We start from the raw sequence: 12,164 nt of genomic DNA, 5'->3' as shown, positions 1-12,164 counted from the left end.
TACCCTATAGAGACCAAACATAGTCTAGGTGGACTAAGTGTCGGCTCGTTCCATTCGAGTGGAATGGTGACTATAGATGTCTAACCATTATGAGTTTAGTGAGATTTAGTTACCCTAGAGAGACCAAACATAGTCTAAGTGGACTAAGTGTATGCTCGCTCTATTCGAGTGGAATGGTGGCAATTCTAAATTTTTAGACTTCATATATGTCGACCAGACCTACCGAAGCTTGTATGTGTCATACATGTAGCCTTGAAATGATCATGTCCTCAAAATTACAACCTCGAATCTTTATGGAGTTCATAACAAAGTCTAGATAGCCTCAGTGTCGGCTCGATCCATCTGAGTGAAGTGGAAATACTGTTAAGGCTTTAGACTTCACAAATGCCACCTAATGCTGGTGATTGACATGCCTCTTTGTTTGGTGTGGATTGTATCTAAAAATTTCCATGCTCAGAAGGTCCCCTCTGACTATAAGGAGTAAATCGTTGAGTCGATGGCAAGCCACTCGACGAGTTGAAGGTCGCTTATGAAGGGTTCAACGCAGAGCATAACACATGTGAGGCAGACCTCATTGAGATGGGGAACTCTGTTAGATTGTGTGTTCGAGCCAAGATGATGGAGAATTACGAGAAAAGACTTCGTACAGAATGAGATGTAGATGGAGAGTTAACACTCTATAGAGTGTTACAAATGGCCCATGTTGTTTCATCTTCTAGACATGTATTGAACGCCTTTGAGGCATGTATGACTTTCGATGCCAAAGGAACTTCTGTAGTGTTTTGTTGTTGTTCTAATCACATTTTATTTATATTCCTTTAATAGAAGTATAGTGTTGAACTTCTGAACATTTGAAAGGATGGTAATCTTTTCAATGAAATTCATGCTTTAAGTTACATAGTTTTCCACATGTTGAGTAAGAAAATATTACAAGCAAGTAGTTTAGAGTTGAGGTTTGTCGTTTTGAGGCCAACCGCCTGAATTTTGAAGGTGCACTTTTTTGGGTTGAACTTTGAGGTTCCTCTGTCATCTACTAAGTTGGCTCTAGAGATAACATTCTCGAATACGACTATCAGGGATAATAGACTTTCGAGGCACCATAGTGACATTTCAGAGTCAAAAGCCTTGAGGCGTCATTTTTTGAGGTGAAGCTCGAGGTTGCATTCTTTCTAGAAGAGAGTGCGGTCTTAAAGTTGTTGTGTTGTTTTGATGACTTCGAGGTCTCGAGCTTTTCTTCTCTTAAGATAACACCCGAGGTGTTTATATTCCCCAAGATGTGACTATCTCGAACCTTCCTTAAATCGGGTGGAGTCTGGGAGACGTCTTGACCTGCACAAATTACAATGTGTAGAAAGAGTTGTAAAAAATTAATAGAGGAAGGGAGATAAGTGGCGTCTTGTGTATTGTGGGGCTGAAATGGGGTGCAAGAAGGTGTATAATGTAGTAGTACTCCCTGTTAAGCCACTTACAGCTCGAGTGTGAACCACGCTGCTTCATTGAAGTGACAGTAAGCTTCTAGAAATTGTTGTTTTTTCGTCGAAGTCTTATGTTCTTCGTTTGAAGTTTGAGGTTGATTGCTCTGGTCTTTCGTGTGGCTATGTAGGAAGTTCAACTTGCATTTCAGTGCACCATTTGTCCTTGTTAAGCCAACTGGAGTTCGAACATGAACCTTGTTGCTTGGTTGAAGAGACAGTAAGCTTCTACAAAATTTTAGTTTTTCGTCGAAGTCTTATGTTCTTTGTCTGAAGTTTGAGGTTATAGCTCTAGTCTCCCTCTGGCTTTGAGGGAATTTGAGGCACCGTTTACCCCCCAGCCAAAGTGTAGAAACATAGTTTTTCTAGACTTAGGTTGATTATCGGTCGGTGAACGTCAGAGGATGAGTGAAGGTTGTGATTCTCCTACTTGTCCATGAGTCGACCTGCACACACAAAAATGATGGTTGATGGCAGTGACATCGACCCTCGGACGCTCAAGTCAGAAATGTTCTATCAATAAAGGAAAGGATAGAAGTAAGGAGTGAATACATTCAATACTTTATGGAAGTTGAGACGAAAATGCTTGACCTAATATGGAGTATCGGATTGTGCAAGACTCGAGAATGGTTTGGTTTGTTCGTGGTTCCAAGGGATCATTGACAGTTTTTGTGTCCCTGACTGAAGGTGGGTTTCACGCCTTTTAGTCTAGAAGTTGAATCAACTTTTCCAGACTGTTATCTTTCGAGTCGACTAAAGTTGGTGGATGATGGAGGTTTCGTTTTCCATCAATGCTTGTTCCCTTGTCGTTTGTAGTCGCTCTACAATTGGGTAAAAGGGGAGGTCGATGGTGGCGTCATCGACCCTCTAGTACAAAAATTATTTAGTAGAGTTTTAAGATAGTGTAAACTTTTGAGGCAGAGTTTTTAGAAGGTTAGAGATACACCTCTAGCGAGACGTCTGTTTGTCTGGGTAAGATGCTGTAACCTGCAAAAAATCGAGCTAGAGGGTAAGTCGGTCGATGCCTTACGCCTATAACTAGAATGCAAAGCGCACCAACAATCTACCGACTTAATTCCAGAATCTCCATAGAGATCTCAGTCGGTTACAGATCTCTAAGTGTTTAAGCAAGTTTGGAATTCACGCGTTCAAGGGAGGAAACTTCTCCCCAAAGATCTATCACATCGGTAGGGTATCTACGAAAGATCCTTGAACTTAGGAACTTTCATCTATCCTGGATGCGAGATAAACACAAAGGGAAAACTTCCCTCCACGGCAATCATCGCCCCTAATCGTCCTGCAAAGGACACGATCTCTAAATCCTGGAAGATCACAAGAAACTCTGAGTTTTCACACTCACCCCCAAAAGGATCGATCAATATTCATTCTTTTACTACAAAGAACACCCTGTCTGTCTTGAGCGTCGGAGCGGTTTTCGAACCCTTTGCATCTTTGGGAACAGACGAACAGGAGCAGTAGGCAGAAGAAAGAAGTAGGAGCAAGGAGTAAGGAGTAGGAGCAAGGAGCTAGGAACAGGAACAAGGAGCAAGAGCAAAGAAACAGAGAACCATAACTAAAGGCAGAAACAATCGATAGAATCTAACTTGATTTAACTGAACATTCAATTTAACGGAGGTTGTTATGCATCAACTCCCTGTTTCATGTTGATATAACAGAAGATCATTGTTTGACATTAGCATTTGGCGCTAGAAGGAGGGCATATCTCCAGCAAAATCATCTGTTCGGTAGCCCGAACCCTCTTCATTACTTTTTCCAGCACTAACTGTTTCTTCAAGACCCTCAGGTAAAACATGTCCTCAGAGGAGCATACTCCACGCGGATCCCAGAACCAGATACCCGACGCAGTTGAGTTCATGGCCACAATTGAACGACTTAAGGCCGATTGCGTACGAGGGAACGAATAGGTAAAGAGATTACCTGAAAGCCTCCGTAAGGCCGAAACAATCAAGAAAAGCGCAGTATCGGAGGAGAGAAAGGAAGCAACTAAGGTGCACGCCTGATGACTTTTCTCGCCAGGTAATGCGTTCTCAACCGGAACACTGGAATTACAGCCTGGCAATCAGATGCACTTAAAGAGCATCTTAGACGAATATGGAGCACTGGACCAGAACCACCCATACGTCCCTAAAAACAAGGGGATCGGAGAAGGATGTATCGATGATCCGACGGTCTGCGAGGTGCTCATACACCAAGTAGGGGAGCTGATCCAAGAGAGAGAGAATGGTAAGCAGTGGGGAAGAGCAGTGATACACCAGCCCCCTCTAAGTCGGGAGATATTGGAGTCAGAAAAACCAAAGAACTTCAAATGGCCGACACTCGACCACTATTACGGTTTGGAGGATCCAGGAGTATTCATCAATAATTATACTTCGGTGATAAACCTTTATACTACCAACCAGAACGTGTGGTGTGTGGTTTTCCCCACCATACTAAAAGGACCACCTCAGGCATGTTACCAAGCATTGGCACCAGGCTCAATCAAATCCTTCGAGCAGCTTGCCCAAGTCTTCCGCGACGCCTTCTGAGGAAGCACCACAATCAAGAGAGAGACCGACGAACTGTTTAATATAGTCCAAAGAAGAAACGAATCCCTTTCCACCTACTGGCAAAGGTTTTGGAACCTAATGGTACAGATTCCCGAATTGGAACCGAAAGTTGTGTTCGCTTCCTTGAAAAGGAGTCTCTGACAGGACGACATCATAAAAGAGATCTCCAGCCGACGACCAGGCACGCTCGTGGAACTGATAGAAAAGGTCCAACAATTTATAAGAAAGGAGGAAGATTATCGAAGGATGAAGGAAGTAGCTAACATCCCATATGAAGGAGAGTCATCCAGGAAGAAAGAATGAGAGGAAGCAAAGCCCCCCAGGGAACGAGATCGGAGCAGGAGATCAAAACCCTATTTCATCACATACACCCCACTAACAAAGGGTAGAGAGGAAATTTTGCAGATACTTAAGTCAAACGGAAAAGTAGAGCTGCCCAAACCTAATGTCGACAGAGAGGAGTTCAGCGCTAGAGATATGACTGCATGGTGCGCTTTTCACCGAGGATATGGTCATGGCACTAATAGTTGCTGACACCTTAGGAATCTCATAGAAGAAATGGTAAGGAAAGGCGAGCTAGACAAGTACATCCGGAAAGAGCAACAAATGCCTGAATATAATAACAACATGCCAACAAGCAAAGGAGGAATTGGATCAGGATTGGACAGCGATACACGTTTCACGAGCTCCAAGAAGACGACCAAAGGACAAGAAGAGAATGCCAGAGTAATCGGCAACATCAATACCATTGCCGGGGGGCCAACCCTTAGTGGAAACACCAAGGGAGAACAACGCCGATACGCCAATGAGGCAAAAAACATGGCAGCCTTGTTCAACAGGCCCAGCGAGGAAACACCGCCCATCACCTTCACTAATGATGACCTGGTGGGGGTAATCACTCCACACATAGACCTGACGGTAATAACAGCAGTGGTAGCAAATTGGAATGTCGTACGCATTCTAGTCGACACAGGAAGTTCGACCGAAGTCATGAGCCGTACATGCTTTCGAATGCTCGGGGTAAGTCCTCAATACCTTAAATGATACAAATCTTTTTTGATAGGTTTCGGCGACAATCAAGTAGAAACCGACGGAACGACGTCATTACCTATACTAATAGGAGACAGGGAGGTAAAAAGGCTATGATGCTAAACTTCTTCATAGTCGACAAAATGCATGCCTACAACATCATATTAGGAAGGAACTTCCTAAGGGAATCCGAAGCCATAATCTCCATGAACCACCAAATGATAAAATTTCCAGTCCCGAGAACAAACCTCGCAGGGACGGTCAGAGGGAATCAAGAGTAGATCTCGACCCAGAATTGTGGAGAGGAGACGACCAACCCGACGACCGTCGGAGGAGATAAGGTTTTCTACGGAGATCCCACAGCAGACATGCCAGAATAAAAGCAGCTCAGGTTGGTGGTACGACTACTACATCATCCTATTTTATTCTTAAAATAAAGCCGTTAGGCGGGAGAACAACGCTGCAAGCAAGAGTTTCCTTTCAATAAATGATATTCTTAAAAAAAATATACATATAATGTATACAACTCGATGAAGGAGAAATCCTAACGAAACTAGTCGTGCTCAAACCGACGAAAACAACTAGCTCTAGTAGCCCAATCCACGACTAAAAGCCTTAAGGAGAAGTCCTAACGAAACTAGTCGTGCTCAAGCCGACGAAAGCAAGTAGCTCTAGTAGCCCAAGCCACGACCAGAGGCCGCAAGGAGAATTCCTAACGAAACTAGTCGTGCTCAAGCCGACGAAACAAATAACTCTAGTAGCCCAAGCCACGACTAGAGGCCTCAAGGAAAAGTCATAACGAAACTAGTCGTGCTCAAGCCGACGAAAACAAGTAGCTCTGGTAGCCCAAGCCATGACCAGAAGCCTCAAGGAGAAGTCCTAACGAAACTAGTTGAGCACAAGCCAACGTATACAGCTCTGGTAGCCCAAGCTACGACCAGAGGCCTCAAGGAGAAGTCCTAACTGATGAGACATGAAAATGTTCCATCTGAATCTCTTAACTCGGGCTAGTTAGTCCATTTCAAGCTGTTACTCTGATGATTTGGTTGTTTTTCTTTCTCAGGTGCTTTCTGAAGAATTGTGTACGATAAACAGATAAAGACGGGAAAAATGCATGCTAAGGGTATTCTGGTCATTTGGAGATCAAAGTTGGCTGGATATTTTGGTCAATTGTGGTACTTGGATGAAAGTAGAGTCCAAGACGAACCCAACGACGAAAGCGAAAGTCAAATCGGAGTTCGGACGAGAAAGATAAAGTAAGTCGAAGTTGGCAGAAAAATTAGTTGACTAAATTAACTCCAGTGACACGTGGCGCACACCCGAGCGTTAGCAAGAAATTTCGGTACGCGGTTGGGCATAGTTGGCACGGGTATCGGACGGATCAGGTCACGCGCGGGACGGTGTTGGGCTAATCTGGATGGCGCTGGTGATTCTCGCGGAGACGTGATCCAATACACGCGAACATCAAAACATCGGTGTTTCAGAATAGATCCAGTGGCTAGTATGCTTTCAACGACACGTGACTTCATCTGGAGTAGCATTGTAACAGACGTAACTCCATTGAGGTGCACCAGATCATCTTCTCATTAACAACTCACCCACGAACAGCTCATGCAATTTCCTTTTCATCTCCTCCTTCTTTTGAAATAAGAAGATAATATGTTTTCAAAACTAGGGAAAGAAAAGAAACGGTAAACCGAGAGAGAAGAAAGGAAAGGGAGACAGAAATGGAAAGAAGAAAGAAGAGAAGGAAAGAAAGAGAGTTGTGGGATTAAAACCGAGAAGGAAAAAGAGGAATGGATGGAAGATTTTTAGAGAGAGAGATTTCGGATTTGGAGATCTTTCTCCCCTTTTATATAGTAAACACTCGGTTTTAGAAGAGATATCACTCCACGACTTATGATGAGTCATGAAAATGCCTCATTTCAATCTCTTAATTGGAGCTAGTTAGTCCATATCGAGCCGTTACTCTGATGAACTGCTTGATTTTCTTTCTCAGGTGTCTTTTACGGAGTTTAGTGTGAAAAACAGGCGATCAATAACAGAAAGGTTAGAGAGAGAAAGAAAGTTGAAGAAGATGAGAAAATAATTTTCTCAGAGAGGAAAATATTTCCGGGAAGACGAGAAAATTGTCTTTGTTTGTGAGAGATAGAGAGATTACAGAGAGAGAGATTGTAGAGGGATCAATAACAGAGAGTATTGTTTAGAGTTTTTAAAAATCAATCAATCTCGATTTTATTCTTTTTTTCTTTCTTTTTGGTTCCTGTTTCTAGTGAGAGAGAAAGAGATAACATAGAGGGAGGGATTAAAGTAGAAAGTAAGAAAGAAACAGAAAGGTTAGAGAGAGAAAGAAAGTTGAAGAAGATGAGAAAATAATTTTCTCAGAGAGGAAAATATTTCCGGGAAGACGAGAAAATCGTTTTCCCTAGGGGTGCGTTTGGCAGAATTCTCTGAAAATCAGAAGGAAATCACTTCCTTAGGCTCTGTTTGGTGGGAAAATCGCAGAAAAGTTAAGTTTCTTTCTTCTTTTTCTTATACTAATTCAAATATTTATCGTTTCTAGCATGAGTAGCTAAATCTTTTCTATCTAGGGTTTTAGATGAAGTCATAATAATTATTTTCTCGATAAATTTATTAAAGTTTTTTACTATTTTAACGATAATATCTTCCGGGTTTTTAGACCGTTCATGGACTAAAACCTGAGTTATATAAAAAACTATCTAATTAGATCAAAAATAAATTGTCGTTAGAATTGTTAGGAAGACGGATTCGAAAACCCTAGGTTCCCTTTTTCTGAATACCGACTTATTTCTTTATTTATTTTTGAGTTTTAGATTTTATTTTTATTTTACCACCATAAAACCATTTTTAAATCTCAATAGTTTTAAGGTTAGAATTTAGTTTAACTTAGTCTCTGAGGAACGAACCGGTCTTACCGGAACTATTACTTGACGCCCGTATACTTGCGGGTGGAGACCTTTTAGGGTAACCTTTTAGGCCTATCAAGTTACAACAGGAAAGCACGGTTTAGAGAGAAAAGAAAATCACGGTTTAGAGAGAGAAAGAAACAGAAACCAAGATTCATCTATCATCATCACTCTTGTTCTTTTACTTTTCTTTTCCCATTTTTTTATTCCTTCTTTGTGAGAGAGAGGGAGATTACAGAAAGAGACAGAAAAATTGTAGAGAGAGAGAAAAGCAAAACAAATTACAAAAAGAAGTTGTTCTCGGATTTTGCTTATTGTTTGTCATTTGATTTACTGTTTTCTTAGTGAGAAAGAGAATACATAGAGTTCTAATATTAAGAGAAAGAGAAACAGAAACAGTAGAGTGAGGAAGGTTAGAGAAATTAATTGGAGATGACGAGAAAATAGGTGAGAAAATAATTTTCCCACAGGGAATCCATTTCCGGAAAGACGAGAAAATCGTTTTCCCCGAGGGTGCGTTTGGCTGCTAGTGGAAAATCAGAAGGAAACCGTTTCCACCGAAGAAAAAAGTCTGTTTTCTCTTCTCCTTCTTTACTTTATTTTCCAATTTTTTTTATATAATGTCCACGAGTAACTAATCTTTTATCTAGGGTTTTAGATGAAGTTCATCATAATTAATTTTATCGATATGATTTGTTAATCATTTTTATTGTTTTTCATGATAAAAAATCTGGATTTTTAGACCATTCATGGACTAAAATCTGAGTTATATAAAGAATTTGCTAATTAAATCATAATAAATCGTCGTTAGAATTGTTAGAAGGACGAATTCGAAAACCCTAGGTTCCTCCATCTCTTGAATTTTATATCATTTAAGTTTATTTGTTATTTTTATCCGAATTATATCATCAAAACCAAGTTAGATTCCAAGTTAGAATTAAAGTTAGAATTTAAGTTTGACTAAGTCTCTGAGGAACTTACCGGAATTTATTACAACTTGACACCCGTGCACTTGCGGGTGTAGACCTATTTAGGGTAACCTTCTAGGTCCATCAAGATTTTGGCGCCGCTGCCGGGGACTAAGTTTGAATTTGTCTTATCTTATTTCTATATTTGGAAAGTTTTATTTTTGGTAAGTTTTTATTTTTGGACACTTTGACTTGGTTTTTCATTTTTGGTGTGTAGAACACTAAGGAGCAAAAGAAAAGGCGCAACAAGGAGAGGAGCTCAAGAAGAAGAATTTACATTTTATTTTTAGTATTTTTTATTTTTGGTGAGAGAGAGACTTTTAGACTTTCTAGTTTTTATTTTGGTTTTAAAGTTTTGACCCTAAATTAGAGGGCTTTATAAATTGTAACCGAAAACAAAAATCGAAGCCTCGGATTCGAACACTCACGGGAGAGTGGCCCGGATCGTCTGCAAGGGTCATTGCCCGTCTTGAACGGGAGGTAGTTTCTCTAATTACCCACGAAGCCCCTGTCAGTGGGTAATTGTGTGTTTTGTGTGCCTAATTACTTTGATCGAATTGTTTAGTATAAACATTCTAGTAAGGGCAATAACCCAGTTGAAAGCTTTTTACCAAGAAACTACTCATCTTCCTCCCCATTGAATTGCCGATTAGGGAGCTATTCTACTTGGACTGGAGCTCTTGAAATCATCGAATCCAAAATGTTTCAACTTTCTTTACTCCTCGATTTGATAATTCTACTTGGACGGGAGTTATTCTATTTGGACTGAAGCTATTCTACTTGGACTAGAGTGAAAGTAAATTATTTTTCTTACGCGTAATTTTGTACAGTAAAGTACCTCATGTAAGTAATCTGTTGAGATACATTTAAGTATAAGTATAGTACAACCTAATTTTTTTTTCCAAATACATTTAGTTTCTATGATCTGTTTCCCATTAGTAGCAGAGAGAGTCACGCCACACTTACTTGTCTTTTGGTATTTTTTTTTCTGTTACTGTTGTATCTATGCAATTTTCAGTTCTTCACCTAATTACGTTATGTTGCTTCACGTAATTACATTGTCTTTCTAATGGAAAAATTGAACGATCTTATTTTTCCATAGTTATTTCTTCTGATCTCTTATTTTTGGTGTCTTTCACCTCGAAGATAGAAGAAGATAACATGGGTAGATGTGAAGAAAATAAAAAAAATTAATTGCCACATTTGGTACTATGATCAATTTCTCTGGGTGAGTAAGTTCTTGGATGTTGCGACGAGAACCAATCAGCATCCCTCGGTTATCGAAAAATGGGTAATTAATTCTTGGGTATTGCGATAAGAACCAACCAACGACCTCGGTTATTGAAAAAAACTGTAAGAGAGAAATGAAACTAAATTGTAGTATTTCTTCTTCTTATTGTCTTAATTTAACTTGATCTAAACAACTTATGCTTGCACCACGATTGATGTATTCCATTCGATTTTTCTAGAATTTTGATATTCGTATTTTCCTAATTAACAAAGACATTATTATACGATTCTTGGTTTATGATGTTACTAATTTATTACAGTATATTGTATAGTTAATTATTTGGATAGGTTGTGTTCATGAAATTTTATTTTTTCATCCACTTTTTGGTTAGCTTGTAGAGTTCAATTGAATCTCTCAATGAGTTAGTGTAATTTGTTGTGAATTGGGTAGAGATTGAAGTATTTCAAATCATTTGTTATCTGATGATTTTAGCTCTGGGAATCAGTGCATCTCCGTTAGAAGACAACATGCGATATCTAAATATCATGATTCTGGGACCATCGCAATCCCTTTACGAGGGTATTTCAGTAGATAACGTCCTCTCTTGCTTGATGATTATCTGTGAGTAGTATTTTTCATATTGTAGTTCGTCGTCATTTGGATATTATTGTTTGATTTTTGGTAGTCTATAGTTGCTTATGAATGTTTCTAATTAATATTAGTTGTGTCCTCCATTACCAGTATGAACAAGAATTGTGTCTTATTATGTTGTAGTGTATGAAACAATTTCTCTTTAGATTATTAGGGCTTTAGGCTTGATTATCAGTCATTTGTGTTCTCTTTTTTGCTTTAGTCTGATCATAACTACCAAATTTGAAGAATTATTTGTTTGCGATTCGCTTTTAAATTAAGCTTGATTAACAGTAATTTGTGTTCTTAACACTAACATGTGTGTCCAATAGGGTTATTCATGCTTTGATTTACTGTTTCGAGTCTCAACTATATTCCTTTTATGGTTTACTTATGCTTTAAATTTTTGCTCAGGCTTTTGTCTTTTCCTTTCATCTGCGCTACAACTTGCAAACGTTTTTTTCTCATTTGTTGTGCTAAGGCTACCATGATATGTTTCTCTTACATAACCATGGGATTATATTTTCAGTCGAAAACTACTCTAGATTTTATTGTGTACTATTTTTTCTCTTTGCATGATTGGATTGAAGAAAACAATATTTACTTCCATCCCCATTTCTACACCATCTAGAATCACGCAAATACTTGCAAATCATATAATTTTATGCAATGTTACTTATATAGCGTATCACATATGTGGTATAGGTACCGTACGCGATAACCTATCTTGTGAGTATCCGGTACGATAGGGTTATAGCTCTTTGGTACATTATTTTTAGCGGTGGTGTACTTTGGACTATTTTTTTGTATTTCTAGACTTTTTTAAGCAATACAAAAAAGCTATCGTTGGCGCTGCTTTTTTTGACATAGGAAATGCACATTAGTTTCATAGCTTGGAGATGGTTATAGTTTGATATTTCAAATCAGTTCATATTCTTGGTTGATATGTCGGAGATCGTATTTTTCAATTACAAAATAAATTATGTTGTTTAAGTTAAACCTCATGATATGAGAATTGTCCAACAGATGCAGAATTGGCTTATGAATACATAATTTAAGAGATTCAATTTCTTATTTAGTTGAATACACAAACAAAACTTATCATGCATAACGAATCGTGTTTGATTTCTTATTTAGTTGAATACACAAACAAAACTTATCGTGCTTAACGAATCGTGCTTGGCTTATGAATACATGTTATACCCTTTATGACGTTTAAAATGCTCAGGGAGAGTGTTCGTGCCGGAGGCACGGGTTATATCTAGTCTATATAATAAAATAGGTTGAAAAGTGCTGACTGGGACAAACATTGGAGATAAATCTAACCGTCCGTCCTAGAT

The sequence above is a fragment of the Eschscholzia californica genome, unplaced genomic scaffold (genome assembly GCF_041429995.1).
Source record: "Eschscholzia californica isolate CP2 unplaced genomic scaffold, dmEscCali1.0.p SCAF_1, whole genome shotgun sequence".
In the NCBI taxonomy this organism is placed as follows: Eukaryota; Viridiplantae; Streptophyta; class Magnoliopsida; order Ranunculales; family Papaveraceae; genus Eschscholzia; species Eschscholzia californica.
The sequence above is the reverse complement of the archived record's forward strand: the minus strand, read 5'-3'. Positions refer to the sequence as shown.